At 28.7% G+C, this 23,700-nt stretch overlaps 1 protein-coding gene and 2 non-coding genes across 3 annotated transcripts in view; 1 reads left to right on the forward strand and 2 right to left on the reverse strand.

Annotated features, from left to right (window-relative positions):
- The window catches only part of LOC142322689 (guanylate cyclase 32E), an 857,649-nt gene that overhangs the window by 446,930 nt on the left and 387,019 nt on the right, over window positions 1-23,700 (forward strand). The window lies entirely within an intron of this gene.
- On the reverse strand, window positions 21,278-21,398 carry TRNAL-CAA (transfer RNA leucine (anticodon CAA)). Its single transcript has 2 exons — window positions 21,361-21,398; window positions 21,278-21,323 (listed from the first exon to the last, which is right to left on the reverse strand). It is a non-coding gene; the product is annotated as a tRNA-Leu (tRNA).
- TRNAL-CAA (transfer RNA leucine (anticodon CAA)) lies at window positions 22,688-22,808 on the reverse strand. The gene is made up of 2 exons: window positions 22,771-22,808; window positions 22,688-22,733 (listed from the first exon to the last, which is right to left on the reverse strand). It is a non-coding gene; the product is annotated as a tRNA-Leu (tRNA).

Genomic DNA, 23,700 nt, shown 5'->3' on the forward strand with positions numbered 1-23,700 from the left:
ATTTTCCATTTAAAAAGTTCTTTCACTTATGTTTTGTATAGATATAATTGATATAATAGTTTTATATATGTTATAATAACATAGGATTACATTTAGAATCTCCTCTTTTGAAGAAGTTAGAAATAATTTTTAAAAAATTACTCACTAGTCCGTCCATTCATTTTTTATTTCCGTTTTGGATAATCGATCGGATTATCAGAAATCATAATTTCATTTACTTTTTCCGTTTTTTCATAATGAATATTCTACTTCAATATTTTTTATGAAATTTTTTTATTTCCCTATTTTTTAACTAACTTCTTAATAATTATTATCTTTTGTGACATCTTTTTCAAATGTTTGAAATATTGTAACATCAGTTTCATAACTGAAATGAGAATAAAGAATTTTGCAGTTTTTGTGTATATATATATATATAGAGAGAGAGCATGAAAATATGTACAAATTATAATTTTAACGACTTGTCATGTAAATTTAACGTTAGTTTTTTAGTTTTTGTTACTTCTCACGTCTGTTTTTATTTCTGTAATATTTATTATTATAGATGGTAGTTAAAATAAAACAACCTCTGTCATTTTATTTTTCTACGATTTAAATTTTCGGTCATAAAATAATTTTATTTTACCAGAGTTTCATAGACAATTGTTTCCTAATATTCCATACTATAATATCACACTTTAATTACTCTTTTAAAGCTACTTAACAATTTAAAATAGAATTTGCTTACTTGGGTTTGACATTAAAGCAGATGCTGGATAGAACAATAAATAGTTGAATTTGACCAATTTATAACTTAATTATATTAGGTGAACTCAAAAATCAGATAATTATATTTGGTAGAATTTAGAGCTAGCGTGGACTGTATTTTTGATGGGATGGTAGATGTTGAAATGAAGCAACGCTATACTTAACATTATATTTAATTTCTTGTCACCCTTGACATTTTGATTGAATTACAATAGCTACATTAAACTTAAGAATATATGACACGTTAGTCATAATTGAACTTGAACATTATCAAGAAACTATGAGTCCCCTTGGACTGATATGAAAGCACGACCGCACTGCGCGGGATTCTGACGTAGAATAGTCGTACGGCTTAACTCGTCGGTGAGCGTTAGCACCCACTAGATCGCAGCACCGGACGATTCGACGTGTAACGGAACAATATTATCTTTCCGTTTTCAATTAATCTATTTTTGTTGACGTATTTTTAATGTAATCCACTAGCCGCTAAGGGCCCGCTTAGCTCGCCCTTTCTGTCTAGCAACGGGGCTACACCGCCGGGCCTTCATTCTATTCATTATCCTCATGCTTGTGAGAATAATACTGATAAATAATAATTGAAGTCTCTACAATGTATAAAAACTATCAGTGTATTGTAATTTCTTCAGAGCAACAGTTTGGTCAGCAGAGGACTCGAGTGATCTAAGATGTACGGGTTTCAGAATAGTCTGCCCCATCTTAAAAGTAGTACTTATAGCGTCATAATTGCGTAATAGTAGGTTACGCGTCGATCGTACGGGTAAAAAGGTATTTTGCACGGTTCTTAGCAATACCTGCAAAATACCACGAGGAGTTAACCATACTTCATTCTTTTTTTCTTTTTATGTTTTATGTTTTTTTGTTTGTTTTTAATTTATGTTTTTTAAGTTTTTGAGTTTGAGAATTTTTTGTGAAACAGATTATATATAAACAACATAATTTAAAGAATGGAATTATATGCCCTATTTACAGCTTTTCTCTTGGGTGTGTTTATATTAGATTGTTCTGACTGGAACCCTAGAGCAAGCCACACACAGTTGCACGTGCGAGAGCTTTGACTTTCCGAGTAGAGACCAGTCAATTGAAGTCTGCCTTTCTGGCTTACTTATCATCGAAAAAGCAATTTTAAACGGAAACTGGAGGCGCTTGAAATTGAAGGAAAAGTCTAAAGGAATGTACCGCACATTGTCTCGCATTAAGGTTGCTTTTCTCGATAACCGAAAGAGATATGGAAAAAAGACAAAGATCGTTTTTGTGGAAAATTTAACTTCAAATCTTTCAAATTGCCTCCAAATTCGATTTGCTCAACGGTTTTGCCAAAGTAAAGTTGAATATCGGCAAGTAACATAAACTGGTTGCATTAAAGCGGCCACCATCTTGAATTGGTAAAACATTTCGTTATGGCAGTAGTCGTGTGTTCTTCGCAGGTATAAGACGTACGTTCATGGAAAATTTCAGCTCAGTTGAATGGATTTTGCGTGAAAGAGTAGTAGACTCAGAAACAACTAGATTTTTTATATACAGAGTGGATCACGAAGTTCTCTCGGGACTTTCATAACCTATTCTACTCTTAAAAATAATGGAAAAAGTTATATAAACATATTTCCTAAATTTATTCGTTTTTGAGTTACGGCTAGTGAAATATTTCTCTCAGATTTCAGCTGCTCCCATGAAATGAGGTCATACTGAAATTTTTAGGATGTAGGAGTAGAATAGGTTATGAAACTCCCGGGAAAAACTCGTGATACACTCTGTATATATATTTAATAGATAACAGATCAGATAGATTTACAGACCGGGCATCTTTTAAACTAAAATCATATTCTGTGATTAGAGCACCTTTTCATTTAATAGTTATTATTTAAATCAAGATACCACAGAACTTGAATTAACGTTGATACAGCCTTGCTTCTATTTAATGTAAAAGGGAGTAGAACAGTAACAAGGAAGATTACTGTATATCAGTCAATTAGTCCTTGATTACGTAACGTTATAATGAGAATGGATCACTTAGTTTTACCTATTAAGAAGACCCATTCAAGAGATAGATAGTTCTATACTAGACGAGATCAATCATATGTTAATGCTTTCAGTCCCTCGATACAACTTCCAGTTCATCATTCTGTGACTGGAATTGTAATTAGTAATTCATCCTTCCGTGGTATTTCAGCGGTGTAAAAAGTATAATAATGAACGGACTTTCAGTTATACAGGTTTTTTTTAATTAAGTAAAAAAATTATAATTAAAAAAAATTTTAAGTGTATTGATAAATTCTGTTTCCTATGTCGATTAATTAAATACTGTGTCTATTACTGTATCATAATACTTATGTACATGCATAAGTCACGTCAAGAAAAGTCAAATACCGGTAATAAGCAGGCACAAAAACATGTGTGTGTTTGGTTTTATTTCTGTTTCGCCTGCTATCTCATACAGAGGTTAAAATAACAACTTAAAGTTTGTTCGGATGATATCTGTCTATGACGTGTCACATTTTTGTTTAATTCCCTGCTCACGATTGAGGTAGGTCATATCTTGGTAAAAAATGTCCAAAGAGTAATTTTATCTCTTACTTATTGATTTTTCAAATAAAATAATTCTTTTCAAAAAACCTTCCCCCCGAAACATTTTTTAAATATAGCAATATACAAATCAAATGAATGCTTGTTTTTTAACTCATGTAGATAATTATTGGTGTAGAATATATATTTTAGGAAAATTTTCCCTATATTTTATATTTCCGCTAGGATTGCCATTATTATTGATTTCAGTGTTATTTTCTGCCCTTCATAGCACTATCGCTCTAAAATTCATAGTTGACGCGTTTCGGATGTTTGCCTCATCTATAATTGTTAGAGTGACAATGCTAGGAACGATAGAAACTAACATTCAAATCAAATGTTTTAGGAATGCTAAAGACTTTTTTTTTGTATAAATAAATAAAAAGAACGGAGAAGGTAGGAATTTCAGTTACCCGTTACATTCTTTGAGCTGTATTTATACAAAATCTTTGTAAGATTAATTAGATTTATGACACAATTAGGACATTAAATTTTTGAAAAGAATTCATCTAGAAGGTGGAAAGATAGATCATATGGAAAATAGATGGATAGGTGGAAAATAGATAATGAGCATCTCAGTAAAATCGTCTAATAAGTAAATTGTGTTTTTAAATTGTTAAATGCTTTCTTTCTGTATAAGTAGTATTTGAGAAAATTCTTTTTTAAAAAGAAAAACACTCGAAATATTTCAAATATTCGAATTTCAATCAAATATAAGAATCTTTATTATAATTTATAGTTAATATGGTTTAATGGCGAACAAAGGAAAATTATGAATCTTGTTGCGTGTTTTTTTTAAAAAACTTCTATACAATTTATTTATACTTCACGACTACGACTCGATTTTATCGTAGCTAATCTTTTTTCTAACGACAATGGGATGGATAATGAAAAAATAATAAATCCATGATGGAAAATGAATCCTGCATTAGTTGATGAAAATCATAAAAATTAAAAAAGGATAGCATTAAAAATGTTTTCTTTCTTCATTTCAGATAAATTTATTTCGTCATAAATTTTTTACAGTTAATTCAGTTAAAAACAACGTTCTGTCTGTAATTCATTTCATGTTTACTTGACGTATAACTTTTTTTAATCGATTTAACAAATTTAATTTTTTTTATTCATGTTATATATCATCGTTTATTATTTATTACTATTAAGTAATTTTATTAATTCTATTTTTACAATAAAATTTTTAATTTAAATATATTTTCAACGTTTTGTAATTTATTTTTATTATTTAATTTCGTTTCATATTTTATTAGCCCTTATAAAGTAACATTACAAAATTAAATAATAATAATTTATATTATATTATCGTATAACCATGTTTTCTATAAATAAATAATGTTGTAAATTTATATATAAATTAAAAAAAAAACACATCCGTATCACGACTGTACAGCTAGGCACGTGTGTGTGTATATATATATATATATATATATATATATATATATATATATTATTCTTTGTGAATATGTTGTTTATGGAGAAAGTTAAAAATATTTTTTTGTTATTTTTACATTTCATAAATACGTGCCTAGTTGTACATTCGTATTACGGATGTGTTTTTTTGAAATTTATGCATAAATTTACATTATTTATTTATAGAAAACATGGTTGTAATGTAATATATATTTAATAATAATGTAATTATTATTTAATTTTGTAATGTTACTTCAAAAGGGCTAATAAAATATGAAACGAAATTAAATAATAAAAATAAATTACAAAACGTTAAAAATATATTTGAATTAAAACTTTTATTGTAAAAAAAGAATTATTAAAATATATGTATATATTTAACTAAAAGATTATCAAATTCGCTATTAAAAAAACAATTTAAAAAATATTAAATAAAAAATAGTGTTTTTATTAATACATTTCTAATGTACAGAAGATGTGTTTAAATGACGTATTTCTGCATACATCGATTTGTAACAGACACTTTAATCATAGCATTTTACACATGTCTCCAGTAAATTTTAATTCAAGTTATAAAATCAGCTGAGTTTTCAAACAAAAGCTTGGTGTACATTTCAATGTTCTGGATTTAATCGAAGATGAAATATCGCAAGGTATCAAATCCCATGAAGTCGGTGGTGATATCCCCGGTGCTCCCTCCATTTAGAAAAAAATTGATTGCGATATTATCGCATTATGGGGAGCTGCCTCATCCCGCTGCCGAATATATAAATGATCCATATCCAAACCAGGATTGTTTAATAATTCGGAAATAACAATACAAGATGTTGTTGTTAATCGGAAATATCTCAAAATATGAGATCTTCATATATATTAATGTGAGATCTCAAATGTTTCAACATATGAATCGTCTTTTACACTTCTGTTGAAGAAATAAGGTCCCAGATTTGTTTTTATGAAACAATGATCAAACCTGAGCTCCTGGTACATTAAGTAATTTCCCTATAATTGAGTATTTACATCGCATCAATAGACTCAATTATGACGTTTTATTAGGATATTCAATTTGAATCATTATATATCATGAGCTACAGAAAAGAGAAACTGCTTCAAAACGAACAATAAATTTTGTTTCTATCAAAATCGTCTTCACGAAATCTATTAAGTAATCTTATTCGATAAAGATTTGACCTTAACTCATTAAAAATCCTTCGTAAAGTTGTTCTGAGTATTTTCTGTATTCCCTGAGAGCACAGGGATAAGTTGTTTTTTTTTTCGTAAATACAGGTAGTTGAAGGCCTATCTTATCGTGCAGAATCTGAAGCATACAACCTCGTAAACACCACTATTCTCTCTCTCTCTCTCTCTCTCTCTCTCTATATATATATATATATAAATGAAATAAATAATAATTGGACAATAATTATATGCCAATCTACCAAATACAAAACTAAAATTTCCCACCTGTTCCAGAATTTAATTCGGCGTGCAGATGAAACTATTTCTAAATATATACCTATAATACAATGTATAAAGAGGGTGTGTGTGTGTGCGCGCGTGTGTGTGTTTAAACCTTCAGAAACAAGTTACCACCATGTAGAATAAATTATAAAACTAAAGACAAAAAGAATGAATAGACAAAAAAAATTATCTAAATATTCTTCATTCCCTATAAATAGCGTAATAATTTATATAGAATGATATTAGTTATAGATCATAAAATCAGTAAAAGGTTTTACATCCAGAATGATTCATGAAGAATGTAACAAACTTTCAGGATGTGTATTACTTTTGAAAATATGAAAGATATGCAAGTTACTTTTTTCGTAGTACGTACGTAAGCACCGTAATACCGAAGTATTACGGTGGTTTAGAATTTTCCTATTTGGAAAAATTTTGATGACATTCTCGCTGCGCACCTCCTGCGTTTCCATTGTAGAAACCATAAACAAAAACAAAAATAATATCTCCATATTATCCATTTGAAAATTTATAAGGCATTGTTAGATGACATACACGCGCAATTCCATTCACTTATTTAAATGTTTATTGCTGTTCAAACGCAATATAAAAAGATCTGATGTGGTCACTACATAACTTCCTTGTGCGCCTATTAAATTACATATATATTTTTTACATAATTTATACATATATATTTTTTGTTATTATTGAATTATTATTTATTGTAAAATTTTTTTTACAATCGGAGATCAATAATTATTAATAAATCAATATATTTAGATTAAAAAGAAAGTTAAAAAAAGGGAATAAAGTCGGATTAGAGCCGATGTCTTCCCCGTATAAAATCCAAATATTTCATTAATTAAATTTTTTGGGCTATAACTCTAGAACCAATGAAAATATGTACTATTTATGAAATATCGTTAAACATTTCTCAATGAGGGCTTATTACTGCAGTAAAAAAAAGGTCCAAAATCCAATTTTTTTTGGATTTTGGCTTTTTTTGACAATTTTGGTTGTCGATTGCAATTAAAAGGATAGGTGCACAACTAGGTGTTATAACAGACCTAAATCCAAAATTTCAACATGCATTCAGGGATTGTCAAAATGGATATTTCCGTTGAAATCTGAAAACCAATATTTTTCGCGATTATAATACTTCCTTGTACTCATACAAGGAAGTAAAAACATAATTTTCAAATCAGCCGTTATTATTGTCAATTTATGAAATAAATTATTTCAAACAAATTTAGGTAAAATTAATTTTTAATTAGCTTTAAAGATCTCTTGTACGTTTTAATAAATGTCTGTAAATGTAAAAATGTTTTATTTGATTTTTGATTTTTTTCTTTAGATTTTTGTTGTTCATTTTTAAAAAAAATATTAACTATTTTGTTTTGTAATATTGAAAATCTTGTTTGTTTATTTCCTAGTTAAAATCTGTTACATTTTGATACGTTTTATTTTTAATAAACTTCAAAATTCTTACCTTCGTATTTACTTTCTGTGAACTTCATATCATTTTATTCACAACAAAATTCTCTACAAGTTTCTAAAATCTTTGTGTTTATTACTTTTTTAACAAAGTTATTTTACGCCAAACAAAATAGTGTATTTTTCGAACCCAATATTTTGTTTTTTACCCAATACTTCACAATAACTACTAAAAATACAATTCTACAACTTGTTGTTTTAACTTTTTCAGATCAGTTTTCATAAAACCACTAAATTTACCCCTTAATTTGGATTTTAAGAATACAATCTGGCTTAATTTTACCGAAGGCACAGACATCAGGGCGAAATTTTTCGCCAGCCAACACTTGCTCACGAAGTGTTTCCAAACGTATGTTTAAACATGTTCTGAAGGTTTGTTACATTCTTCGTGAATCATCCTGCTATAAAACATGAATCAATAATTTAGCTAAGTGTATAAAATAGCTATTTTATATGTATATAAACTACTCGGTTAACCAGCCTACGTGTAAGAATTACAGTAAATAACTTTAAAATGTAACTGTTGCAGTCCAATACTATGCAATACATAACTATTGTATAATTACTACATAATATATTTAACTGTTATATAACCAACTATATAACATTATAAACTATATTATTTTCTTATCTACCTAACTTCATAAAAAACCTCATAATTTAAGAAACATATGCAATAATGTTTAAATATTTATATTTAACTTTTTATTGAAGATTTCCACCCGCAACATACTTTAGCCCAAAAAATTTATCGACAAATTAATCACAATTTTTATACTGGTAAATAAGAAGAGATCCAAATTACCTCTGATAGTGGAATTTTCCTAGACCGTTAATAAATGCTTTAAGAATGCTTAAATTAAGTTTTTTTTTTTTAAGTGGACTTATTTACTGCCAGTAATAAAAGGTTGGTGATGAAAAGTTCATCCTTATTGAATAAAAAATTTATTTTTATCGGTTTTCCTGCAACTTCTATGATGCCTCATGCGATCACGAAAAACAAATATTAAGTATAGAATCAAATAATACTTATGAAACAACAAAAATTTGTCTTTTTTTTCTACGCGTTTATAAAAAAGTAAATAAATAAAAAATATTAGTAATATCAAATATGACTTGGATAAAATCCAACCCGATGTCCGAGGAGGTGAATCTACGCACACGTCCGGGCGGGCAACGACATGGTACTTGGCACCTTTACTTACGTCGGCCGACAGGGAAATGGTTTTGCTCAGGATCTTCCCTTCCGAGTATGGAAAGTGGCGGTCCCGTGCTGTCCGAGCTGGTCACGGTTGTATTTCTCGGTTTCGCTGCTTGCAACAACGGGAGGGGCGTAACAGCAACCTGTCTTTGCGGAGTGCAATCAGTCACTTTGGCCCTTAGCACTACACCATGTCTCATAGCTCGGAATAAGCAGTAAGGATTCCGATACCTTTATCCAAGGGACAATCCCTGCTAAGGGCCAAAGTGTCTGATTCACGCTTAACAGCACAAGACTTCAGCAGATCAAGATCATATGAACTTAGCCCCGACCCAGTTTCCACTAACGGGTGGGGACAGGCACTCCCCGTCTCCACTCCGCTCAGCGTCAGCAAAAACAGGTCACTGTCATGCCTCTCCCTCTGCTGCAAGGAGTGAAACCGAGAAGTACAATCGTGATCAGCTCGGACAGCACGGGACTGCCACTTTCCATACTACGCAAGGGGAGATCTTAAGCAAAACCATTTTCACGTCGGCCGACATAAGTAAAGGTGCCAAGTACCATGTCGTTGTCCGCCCGGACGTTTGCGTAAATATACCTTCACGGACGTCGGGTTGGATTTTATCTAAGACATATTTGTTATAATTAGTATTATTTATTTACTTTTTATAAACGCCCACAAAAAACCACTGTATTTTTGCTGTTTCGTAAGTATTATTTGATTTTATATTTAATGTATTTTGTAAGCTTTATTTTTATAATAAGAAATATATTTGTTGAAAATTTCCCTTTATCTAATGGTTGATGATTGCTTAATCAAAATACGTATCTAGTTTTAGATTATTTTTTCTAAACAATTTTTGAAAGTTTGACTTTAATTTTTTTTATAAAAAATGAAGTTTTTCAAAATAAATTGAATGAGTTTATTTCAATGGACTAATTTTTGTACAAAAATCGCCTTTGCATCAGAAGTATATAAATTACCTCCAAAATATTTTGGTTTCTTAAACAACTACTTTATAGTAAAACAAATCTATTAATCTTCTTTTACAATTTTGCGAAAATTATCAACTGGTTTTTTAATCTACAAAAATATAGCATTGTGTATAAATTAAATCTTTCCACTTCTATTGAAATCATCCTGTTTTACATGAATAATAAAGAATTAAAATGGAATTATTAGCACCTTTATCGCATTTGTCTGTTTATATGCGAAGAAATTTTACCGTGTTTTTCTCTTTATGTAAGTTGTATTCTCTATTTACTTATTTAAGAGAAAAGACAGAATTCATAGTATTATATTTAAAAGCAAAGTTTTAAAGTCTGTTTTAAAAAAGTAATTTAAAATTAAAATGTATTTTACTAACGCCTAAACTAAGACTGATCTGTAAGCTTTAATCCATCTGTCCATTTTTTGTTACTCTTTACACTTACTGTATTTTTCAAGTGTAGCCTATTAATTAACGAGATACAAATTTTTTTTGTGACTCCAGAATAAAAAGTGAAGAATTTTCCCCACCTGCCTCGTAAAATTTGAACACGGTAAATTCTCAATATATATCTAATGATAAAGTTGGAATAAAATCGGTCCCTCCAGTCTAAAAATAATTAGCGAATAGCAGTGTGATATACATACATGATTACTTATGCATGAGAGTGTATAATGAATGTATACATGTATAAAACATACAAACATGATCAATCCAGAAAAAAGCTTTTTTACCTTAATGGACTACTTAATATTGCCAATTTAAGGAATTAATTATACCAAACAAATTCAATTTAAATTAATCTTTAATTAGCTTTATTTCTAATAGTTGTTTTATTTGATTTTTAATATTTTCTATTTTTATTTTCGTTCTTAATTTTCTAAAATATTTATATAGTTTGTTTCTTGTTTCTTGCAATACCTATTTAAAATCTGCTACATTTCGATACGTTTAGTAAACATCAAAATTCTTACATTTGTATTTAGTTTCTGTAAACTTTATTCATATCATTTTACTCAAAATCAAATTCTCTATATGTTTTGTTTAAAACATTTACGGTTTTATTATCAATTTAACAAAGTTATTTTACGCCAAACATAAATAAGTGTTTTTCGACCCCAATATTTTGTCTTTTACCTAAGATTTCTCGATAACTACTAAATATATAGTTCTAGGACCTATTTTTCAGCTCAGATTTCGAATAAAATCACAAAATTTACCCCTTAATTTGAGCCCTAAGACTTACAACCTTCAGTCGATACTCGTTAATGAAGCGTTTCTGAACCTAAAAAAAATATAAAACTGAATTCAAAAAAGAAAAAAAAGTATTCTTAAAAGTAAGAAAGTTGTTTTCAATTCAAGTTAGAGGTTAAGCTTATTCAGATTTAAGTTAAATTAAAGGTTGTTTGTAGTAAAGTAAAATTTGACAAACTTTTTAAAAATTGTGTCAAATATTATGGATAAATTTTTATTTCCATCGCGTACTTTTTTCTATTGCTCTATTGTACCTAATTGTTTAAATACCATAAAACTATTTTCAGCATAAAAGAGTGGACTGCCAGTAAATATTTTAAAACGTAGCAGGTATAGTGAAAATTTAAATTAACATTAAATTTAAGTTCCAAAGCTTTGTTAAAATACCTTATATTCATGCGTTATCTTGGACAAATATAAAAAAATCAACGAATTAGCCATTCACTTTGAAAACGATTACTGAGAATTAAATATGATGTTAAAAACAACTATCGTTGTATTCTGTAAATGATCCCTTAATCATTTACTTTATAAGGAATCATTTACATTAGAAGTTGTGGAAGCCTTTCATGTACTAGTATTAGATTCCGATAAAAAGTACAGGGATAGTATTAGAATACCAACTTATAATTTTTCTATTTTTATTTATTTATTTTTTTAATATGTTAGGTCTCGATACAAGCCGTCGATACAACTCTTGATACCCTCAATATAACTGTCAATTTGTTTATAAAATAAAGCTTAAATCATAAAACAGCCATTTAAAACTCAATGAAATCCTGAATAAGTTAAGATTCCGAAAATTGCTATATAACTAATAATTTCAAACGATTCCACTAACTTAATTTTTCGCTAGCTCTTAATTTTTTTTATTTCAGATTCCAAATAATTTAATGGATTTTCAGAATAGTCCGGTAAATTATTGCACGTAAAATACAATACACATTAAATAATGGATTTTTGATTTTTGTTTTGTGAAAAAATTGCAAAGGCGTATAAATAAAAACTCTATTATTATATATTGGTATATACCAAGGTTATTGAATGATGAGCGCAGGTACAGTCTTCTGCAGTACTATTTTTAAAACTAATTTTATTTTTAGTATTTTATCAAAAATTTCATTTTGATAAGGTTTTTGTTTTACCATTTTTCGAAGAAAAGTACCGTATTTTCGAAGAAAATAACTTTCGGTCGCGTGGTGAAAGTAGTGGAGGAGATGAATTTTCTTACGTTTTGAGGTATGAGGCGTACGAAAATACCATTCACTTAACATTGAGTTTCCTTATATTTTATTTATTTATAGTACTATGTATAAAATTTTGTGGCTCGAAAATCTCCAAAATCAATTATCAATTTCATTGAAATTTATATATTTTGTAGTAGTGTATCTGTAGTTACGCGTGAGAAAATTTGATGAAATTGGTTGAGTCGTTTCTTGAGTTATGCTTAATTTAAAGTCGAAAAAGATTGATCGGGACAAGTTAGAAGCGTGGTTCGTTATGATGCTGCAAGTTGAAACGTTGATGTTTCCGTATCTGCGGTGTATATTGATGAAAGTTTTTTTTATTTTGTAAAATTTTAAATTAAAATGTGTAATAGTTTTTCATAAGTAAATAAAATAAAATAACGAAAAGTAAGTCTTCTTGCGAAGAACTGCGCAAGTTTCTCAACATTGTTCTGTATTATAGAAATTAGTCTTGTTAAATGTAGAATAAATAAATAGGTTATTAACAAGTAATATCGAAATTCCAATAAAGATTTCTGTATAAAACATATTTTTATTGATTTTACTTAGGAATTCACTTAAACGAATGCCATTTTTTTGCAGTGTAAAAATATGTTAAAGTTTTTGTTAGAACACCGTACGTGCTAGTAAGTCGTCTTTGCAGTATTACCTTTTGTTTTATAGTCTTTTTTTTAACATTACACTGAACGTACTGTTGGTTATGGATTCGGGGGAATATTTGACGTTTAATAACGAATACTCATATATAGACCAGCACTTTTGTAAACTTATCTGACCTGTACCAGTACACAGATATTTTAATTTTATATGATACAGATATTTGAATTGTTTCAAAAAACGGTGACCCTCAACTAAAAGCAAACTATATGATACAATTAAATTTTATCTTTTTGATGCCTTTAGAATCGAAATTCATATTTTCATAAAGGAAAACTAAAAGAAAATTTAAATAATATTTTAAGCTCTAATTCCGGAAATTTTGTAGTATTTCGTACTATTTTTGATTCATTTACAATTTTTACACGAAATTTAATGCTAAAAAATGTAATAGTTACTTGGATTTATTTCAAACTGCTCACTTTATTACGAAATTATTTGGATAACTTACCCCTACTTATTTGGTAAACTTAATTTATAATAAAATCATTATTGTACTAATTTACTCTCTTAGTTCAATAAATATATGTAGAGGAATATAAAAATTTGCTTGTATTATGAAAGAAGTAAACGGTATCACGTGTCACAGCAGAATTAATTGTATAAAAAATATCATGTAATTTATGCTTGATTATTTTGTTAAGTAAGAAATACATACTAATATAAGTAAGTGTAAATTTGTCAGTTATAAAATTAAGCTGATACGGCTTTGACATACGTTCTGATAGTGTTACGAACCAAGACTATTTATGTTTATTATAAATATCAATACCATTCTAATTTTAAATATTACAAGTTATAGAGAACTACTTTTTCCATGTATTTCAAGATAAATTCTGGATTTATTTATAAAATAAGAAATTTTTATCAATTTACTTTTACTGCATAAAAACTCTATTGCATAACTCACACACACACACACACACACACACACACACACACACACACACACACACACACACACACACACACACACACACACACACACACACACACACACACACACACACACACACACACACACACACACACACACACACACACACACACACACATATATATATATATATATATATATATATATATATATATATATATATATATATATATATATATATATACTGATTTTTATGTACTTACTATTTTCTGGGACGTATGATAATGTAAAAAATAGAAAACGTTAACGTATAGAACCAGTGTATGTCAATATTAATTTTCCAAACAGGAAACATGTTAGATTAAACATGCATATTCAATACCCATACTCTCTTGTAAAAATTTTACATTCACTTTGATGAGGATATCAACACGTGCAGAGTACATAGAACACGTTCTTTTCTTTTTTTAAACACATACTGGCGTGTTTGTTACCTTATCTCTAAAAGTGTACTTTCACGGTGATTTAGAAGTGTTGTATGTGTGTTCGTATTACTATAATATAACACATGCTTATCTATTCGTGTTTATACGTATAAATGCTTTCGTTGATTTTCTGTAAACATTATTTTTAGTTTTATCATAATATTGGTAAACTTGTTTTAATTGATTAACGCAAGCTTTTTTTTTAAAAAAAAAATACTTAATAACAAAAAATTGACCTAGTAATATTTAAAACGTAAAAGGTTGAATTAGATTGTACCCGCATCACTGAACGCAGTTGGGAATTTTATAATTTAATCTTTTGTGTGAACTTATCTCCTTTACTTTTAATAAAATCAATTCTTTTTCTATCCAATTTCATCTCTTTTCTAGTTTTAATTTTAATTCTCTAATTTCTTCCAAGTTTTTACACTTCTTGTTTTATTACGTCTTTTTACTTTGCTCATCCTCGTCTTCTTTTTTCACTCTTTTATTCTATTGATCATTCACATTATCATATTCTTCTTTCCCATTACACGTTTCTCGTTATCTGCTTTTTACTTTATATTCTGATTGACTACCTTCTCTTATTCCTCTTCTTCTTCATCATTATCTCTTTCTTCTTACTTTTATCTCTCTCATCTTCGTCTATTGTTTAATCTAGTTTTTATTATCCTTTTATTATTGTAATTTATAGTGTATTTTTAAGAGAGATTGAAATTCTTCTTGAAGTATAATTTGCTCATTTCTTTGGTTACTTGCATCTGTAGTAAGGTTAAAACAAAAAAAAAAAAAAAAAAAACCACTGTCTGTAACCACTGGCTTCCAGCAGATGGCGAGGTCACTGATACACAGCTGACCATTAAAAAACTGTTTTCTCGCGGTCGCGGATATGTGACTGATGCGAAAAATAGACAAAAACAATCTTGATGCGGGTTATATATCGTGCTAAAATTTGAGCTCAATCGGTGCAGAACATTTTGAGTTTTTGAAACGTACACAAACGAACATAACATTTTTATATATATAATATATGCAGTGTTATAAATCTGGAGAGTTCGTATTGATAGATTTGTTTGCGACCTCGATGTTGCATTAAAAATTTCTGTGGGGTACGTTTTACAGTTTAGGGTCTGTTAGACCTTTAAAATTTTACACGATCTGAGTTCAAGCCGGCATGAGCCAGGTTGATTTCCACCTTCTTTAATTTAATTCTAATTGGTCGAAAGTATTTTCGCATTTGATTCAACAACAAAAGTAGTACAAATAAACTGAATTATCATAATAATTCCATTATTTTACCAAAATGATTTTGAATAAAAAAATCTCGATGAAACATAATAATAAAAATAACAGAAAAACTAACACTCTTTGACATATTACTAATCCGACGAATATAGCTTGAATTGCTATCTTAAAGCATGGTGATCGTGACAAAAATGGGATATCGGGGTTTTTGCAAATCTTTCCATTTTGGGGACTAACCGTTTATCTAGACCAAAAAAGCGCGCGCGTGTGTGTGTATGTATGTATGTTACACTGCTTTTGGCCTTATATCTCAGACTTGACCTAACCGAGTTTGTTCGACTTTGGCTCTAACGTTTCTACATATCAGGCATTGATCATATTTTATTTTTCAAAATTCGTTGAGGGATGGGGGAAATCGCGAAAAAAACAATATCGATTTTCTTCTAAGTAATTTTAGAAAAAACTTCACTTTGGCAGATTTGTTAACTATGTTGCTTATATAAATAATCCAAATAAACCTTTTTCAAAAAAATCAGCCCCCACATGCTCAAATTGAAATATATTTTTGTTTTTGCTTTTTCCCTTCAGTTTTAATATTTTAAAATTTTTTTGGGTATTTTATAAATCATAGTTCAAAAAATTTCTGCCGTTTTCTAAAATTATAAACACCGGACCTTAAACACAGAAAAATCTTTTCAATTTTTAACGTTCTTGTTTTAGGCTTTATTGGAGTGGATGATAGATTTAGGGAAAACTTTACTTAAGCAAATTTATTAAGCTTATCCTATATATGAATATCTTTATAATTGTTTTTTCCCACCTTTAAAAATGTATTATTTTGTTTTGGCTCTAACTTTTAATTTTTATTATTAAATTTTTTTCAGTTTAAGGGCAATTAATATTCAAGTAGCTTTGGCTCTCAGTAATATATCGCGGACCCAAATTAAAAACAATTCTTTTTATTGCTATCTTAAAAGTTAATACATTATTTTTTCAGTATTTTTAAATAATTATTTTTTGTTACTTCCCTGTATATTTAAACGTCTATTATGAAAATAAAAATAAGACTTTTAATTATTGAATTGCAAGGACCATTTAGCTTCGCCGGAATGGTTTTCCAATGAAAAATCTGTGTAATGTGTTGTGTGTCTTCACCGGTGTGGCCGTTTCTAGCAAGGAAACGAGCCCAGACCTGCTAGTATACATATTTATAAACTATATATATAGCTAAAAGAACTCGGCTAAAGGATATCTGGGAGTAAGTCTAAATATTAAAAACTCTTACCCATTATTTTTAAAAAATAACTTACATATCGTGCTACGAATTTTGTTTTTGTCATAAATTTCTTGACAAATGATTTTTTTTCTTAATTTTGTATTTTGTAATTCAACTTTTGGATCATTTATTCACTATGGGGGGGGGGTATTTAATAATAAATTAAATTTTAATATTTACGTGTAAGTACCGTATAATAAGAAGAACGTAGAATGCAATTATAATGGGTGTTGTATTTTATTTTAATAAAATATCTTATTAAAATTAATAGTCTTATAAAATAAAATCGAACAATAGCTCATTTTTTTTTTTTTGCTGTAGTGTTTACAATCGGTTCCAATTTACCGGAATCATAAGTAAATTTTATTACAAAAATATCACTTCCTTGTACGCCTATTAAATTACATATACACATTTTTTCTGCACTTTATTTAAACTTATTCCATTTGAAAAAGAGATATGATTCAATTAATACTAAAATTAGATGTTTCACCAAATCTATTACATACACACGTATGTAATAATGCCTATTAAATTACATATTCACATTTTTAAAAGTACATAAAATTCTATTTTACTAATATCTTGATTATTTTTAATTTTTTTTTTTTATTGTTATTATTGAATAATTATGTACCGTAATTTTATTTTACAATCACAAGTTAATAATTATTAATAAATCAAATATATTAATAAAAAAATAAAAAATAAATAAAAAAAAAAAAATTAATTAAAAAGGTTAAAAAAAAAAGGAGATGAAGTCTGATTCTAACCGATGTAGCTTCCCTTATAAGATCCAAATACATCATTAATTAAAATTTCATTTGGCTAAAACTCTGGAAGCAATGAAAATAAGTACCACTTATGATATATCGTTGCAAAGCTCTCAATGAGGGCTTATTACTGCAGTTAACACAAAGTCCAAAATCCAATTTTTTTTTATTTTGGGCTTTTTTTAGGCACGTTTGGTTCAGTCGATTACAATCAAAAGGGGAGGTACACAACTAGATCTTGCAACAGTCCTATCTACAAAATTTCAAAATACTACGGCTAATCGTTTTTGAGTTATGATATATAGCTAGTTATGATATAGCAATATGTACATATACGTACGTACAGACGTCACGCCGAAACTAATCAAAATGGATTTAGGAATGATCGAAATTGATATTTGCATTGAAATCTGAAAACCGAAATTTTTCGCAATCACATACTTCCTTTACTTCGTACAAGGAAGTAAAAATGAGATGTAGAGAGGGATTTCCATTGAAATCCCTCAAAGAACTGTATATACAGGTATATGCATATGTACACGTATCTTATACAATAGCAATTTTTTGCAGTCTTTTTTAATTTTTTTTATAATATATAAAATAAATAAATGTATATAAAGATATACGTAAATATGTAATAAACATAAATAAGTTCGTACAAAGATGAGTCCAAGGAACATTGATAAAGTTCAGAACATAAAAAGCAACGAAAACACAAAAAAATTATTGTTATGAAGCAACATAGAATAACTAATCAAAGTACACTAAAACAAATCAAAGAACCAAGAAAAGTGGCGAAACGAAATGAAGAATTTTGACGATACACAACACCCTAGTGTAACTGGTTCACCTCTAACCTCGGAGAACTTGCATATCTAATATATGCAGTCGCTTTAGGCGCCTAATGTCCTCACTGTTATCCAAGAGGTTAATTGTGAGCCAGTTCACATGTTTGCTGAGTCTCATTTTCTCTCTCGTACCGAATCGCCAGCCGTATCTACTCTCGAATGGTTGGCAATCCCAGATGATCGTGTATTTCAGTGTTTTTTCGCTTCTGTTATATTTCTCAATAGTCTGTTCTGAAATCACTGAACTACTTCGATGTTACTCTCACTTGTCGTTTTCAATAGCTGGATTCCGTACGTCCAAATTGGTTTCAGGACCGCTTGGTACAGCAATTGCTTGTTAAGTAATGATAATGATAGTTGCGACCCCCTGCCTAACAACCAGTACATCTTCCTGAAATTAATGTTCAGCTGCGTCCTTTTCTCGTCACACTAGTTTATTTTATACCACTTGAAAGCTTTTATTAATGAAAAATTAGTTCCTAAATTAAAATTTTCATTAATGTTAGGAATATTTCATCTTGTAAAAGCTGTTAAAATTTTCACTGGAGTGTATTAATCTTATAATCATACCGTAAATAAATTTCGTGGAATAATTACGGGATCTGAAAAATGGGAAAGCATATAATCAGTTCAGATTATTAACAACATTAACAATTCATTTGATTCCCAATGAAATACTCATCCGATAAATCGGAAATTGTAATTTTATAAACAGAATTAAAATCCAACACTTCTTTAGAGGTTTGTATTTTAATTTGCTTTTAGATAACTTTTCTTTGACTTTCTGTTATTAGCTTTTCTCTTTAACAAATTCATTTCATGAAACATTTCATTAATAAACTATCTCTTGATTTATCTTTTCGTTAAAAATCTAGTTTTATTAATATTTATAAAGAAATTAATTAATTTTTTTTTTACCTGACGATGACGGCGAATTGAAAATATTTATTGATCATAAAATTAAAAGGGAAATTTTGTTTGACTGACGATAACGCTTGCGTTATCAATTTATCAATAATTAGCTTTAATATTCTAAACGATATTTTTTAACTCCTATGCACATTGAAACAGAAATCAATTTTTTATAATGTAATTTTAAATTATTATTTAAAATTATATTTGTAGGTTATTTTATAAAATATTACCTTTTAATTATTCTTTATATATGTTACGGTAAAACCCCGATACCGGTAAATTTTTAATTTTACCGGTAAATTCTAACATTTACCAAGTCACTTGGTAAAAGTCCGAAAAAATCTTAAAAACACATTTATTTTGGACTTTTACCAAATAGTTTTGGTCATCATTGACATTTACCATAGACTGTTTGTAAAAGTTGACAATTCTGTAATGAAATCACTCAAAAGTATGAATGTAAAAATGATCTTCCCAATTTCGGAATTTCAATGCACTGCGGGTGAAAAATGAAACAGGTTTTTTTCAAAAGATTACAAAAACTATATTTTGCTATATAATACTAAGACATTTCAAAAACTTTACTATTAATTAATTCAAATACCCTAATATTCAGGAATGAATCATTTTCAGCAAACTTCTACAGTGGTAAATAGCAATATGTTCGTTTTTATAATTAAATGAATCCTTTCGAGACAACAAATTACAAAAAAACTCTATAACTAAAAATAATGCCCATCTCAAGTACTAGATAAAAACTCGTATGCAATAAAAATTTGCTCTTCATATTAATTACTTTTTGAATGAAAAAGTTTGTTAATATTTCCTTAAATTTTAGAATTGTTTGAACGAAAAAAATGACGGTATTTAATGAAAAACGTTCAGTTGGGATTCAAAACTTTTTTCCTGCAGCAAAAACTGAAAATAAATTGGGTTAAAAAATAATCCAGGTGTTAGACCCAGACTGTATATGTAAGAGTTAACTGTTAATTGATTACTCTCACGTTTAAAAATGATTAATTTTAAAGTAACTTTTGAACTGAAATCCCGAAATTGAGAAGAGCATTTTTAAATTCATGCTCCTTCCTATTTAGAAGTGATTTCGTTACAGAATTGTCAACTTTTACCAACAGAATATGATAATTGTCGAAAATGACCAAAACGATTTCGTAAAAGACCGAATTAAATGCGTTTTCAAGATTTTTTCGGACTTTTACCAAGTAACTTGGTAAATTTTAGAATTAACCGGTATAATTTAAGATTTATCGGTTTTCGGAGTTTTATATATATATATATATATATATATATATATATATAAAACTCCTTATATATATATAACTACTTATATATATATATATATATAAGGATTAATCTTGCAAAAACTTAGTTTAGTTTAAAAAAAGTTCCAAAAGTATTAGTTTAGTTTAGTACAGATAGTGAGATAAAATCAGTTATAAATATGACGATAAAACTTCATGCATCAACTAGGATAAAACCCGATGTCTTTAGTATAAACAGTTCTGATTTTCTCACAATTCAGATCTCAAATTTAAATATTTAAACCATATTTTATAAGTAGGTAATAATTTACAGAGATAAATTGAGTGATGAGATTTAGGCTTGAATAATTTTAATATTATAAGATCTATCTATTTATGTTTATGTATGCCTAATTTTTGTATCCTAAAAAAAAATTATTTGTAGTATTTATTTATTTTACATGACACGACGAGCGAAAGAAAACCTACAGGTTTCTCCCTCCGTAGAAGAAAAATGTTTAGTTGATTAAAAAAAAAATTGTGCCAGAAGTGGGATTCGAACCCACGCCCTCGTTAGAGGACCAGAATACCCGGCTCAGACGATGTCTGATAAGGTTAAGAATCCTTGAGTCTGGCGCCTTTGACCACTCGGCCATTCTGACATCTGACGTAGTCGTGGTTAAATGATTCTACAAAATTTAATTTTACACAATTTTCTTACTTTTATTAATATCCGTAATTTAATTTAATTTTAACACAAAATATATTTTATATATAAATAACACGTAAATTAACGCATTAACGCAAGGACCACTTTTTTTTCCTCGTTTTGTGATTTCTTCCATCATTCATATGTGTAACTGAATTTTAATTTAATATTTACAAATACTATCCATTGGATGACAACAGTAAATTAAGTATTTAACAGCACAGTAGATCTACTCTCAGATGCAGATGCAGCGAGTCGCATTGCACTTAGTAACAGTGGCATGGCTGTTCAGTTGAACCGCTGCGCAACACACCGTCGCAACTCTAAAAATTCGAAATTCAAATAAAACACGAAAAAAGTTTTTAGAAATTTATCATTTGCAAGCCGTAATTTTGCGTATATCTCGTTTAGTATAGTTGGAAATCGGAAAAATTTACAATCATTTTTAAAATTTCTATCCTTCTTCACCCCCTTTCAAACACCTACAGGTTTCTCCCTACGTAGAAGAAAAATGTTTGGTTAATTAAAAAAAAAAAAAAAAAATGTGTCAGAAGCGGGAGTCGAACCCACGCACGCCCTCGTAAGGACCAAAAACCCGGCTCAGTCAAGGAAATGAATCCTTGAGTCTGGCGCCTTTGACCTCTCGGCCATTCTGACATCTGATGTAGTCATCGTTAAATCTTTCTACAAAATTTAATTTTACACAATTTTCTTACTTTTATTAATTATTTGTAATTTAATTTAATTTTAACACAAAATATATTTTATATATAAATAACACGTAAATTAACGCATTAACCCAGGGCCCACTTTTTTCCTCGTCTTATGATTTCTTCCATCAGTCATATCTGTAACTGAATTTTAATTTAATATTTACAAATACTACCCATTGGATGACAACAGTAAATTAAGTATTTAACAGCACAGAAGATCTACTCTCAGATGCAGATGCAGCGAGTCGCATTGCAATTAGTAACGGTGGCATGACTGTTTAGTTGAGCCGCTGAGCAATACACCGTCGCACCTCTAAAAATTCGAAATTCAAATAAAACCCGAAAAACGTTTTTAGAAATTTATCATTTGGCAAGCCGTAATTTTGCGAATATCTCGTTTAGTATAGTTGGAAATCGAAAAAATTTACAATCATTTTTAAAATTTCTATCCTTTTTCACCCTCTTTAAAACACCTACAGGTTTCTCCCTCCGTAAAAAAAAAATGATTGGTTAATTAAAAAAAAAATTGTGCCAGAAGTGGGATTCGAACCCACGCCCTCGTAAGAGGACCAGAACACCCGGCTCAGACGATGTCTGATAAGGTTAAGAATCCTTGAGTCTGGCGCCTTTGACCACTCGGCCATTCTGACATCTGATGTAGTCATCGTTAAATCTTTCTAAAAAATTTAATTTTACCCAATTTTCTTACTTTTATTAATTATCCGTAATTTAATTTAATTTTAACACGAAATATATTTTAAATATAAATAGCAATTAAAATTATATATTAATGTACATAAATTTATCATCAAAACTATGTAAAACAATTGTGTAATAATAACTAAAAGAGGATAGTGTGCGCGTAGGATTATAAAGCAGAGTGTAAATTGCTGGTTTCCTCTTTCCATTCCAGCAGAAATTTTTTTCTAATGTAAAAAGTTAAAGAAATTTAATGGGTCTAGAATATGAGTAGAATAGATAAGAAAGAAAAAATATAACAAGTAAAAGAGAAAAAATCAGTAAATTAACTTAATGTTTTGCCCTAATTTAGACTAAAACGTCTCTCAGATTAGTTAAAACATATTTTCTATGTAGAACTTTAATTTTTTAATAATCTCAACCTGAAAGGCAGTTAGATGTTCGAATTTTATACATGAAAATCTATTTTAATTCGTGTCAAAATTATTATAAAACGTTAATTGGTACTTAAGCATTAACGAAGGGACCACTCCTTTTTCTTCGTTTTATGATTTCTTCCATCAGTCATATATGTAACTCAATTTTAATTTAACAACAGTAAATTTTATGACAACAGTAAATTAAATATTTAACAGCACAGTAGATCTACTCTATGTAATGATACATGTGTGGTAATCAAGTGGAACACCGCTAAATACAAATCCATATAGTCTCGTTGTACCCCTATGCCATAATGAAAGGCAAAATTAGAATTATTATTAATTATGCAATTATCCACATCTTTCTGATTATTACATACATACGTGAACCGCCAACTGGGCCCACAAATGTGTAGCTCGGATA

The sequence above is a fragment of the Lycorma delicatula genome, chromosome 4 (genome assembly GCF_047948215.1).
Source record: "Lycorma delicatula isolate Av1 chromosome 4, ASM4794821v1, whole genome shotgun sequence".
NCBI lineage: Eukaryota > Metazoa > Arthropoda > Insecta > Hemiptera > Fulgoridae > Lycorma > Lycorma delicatula.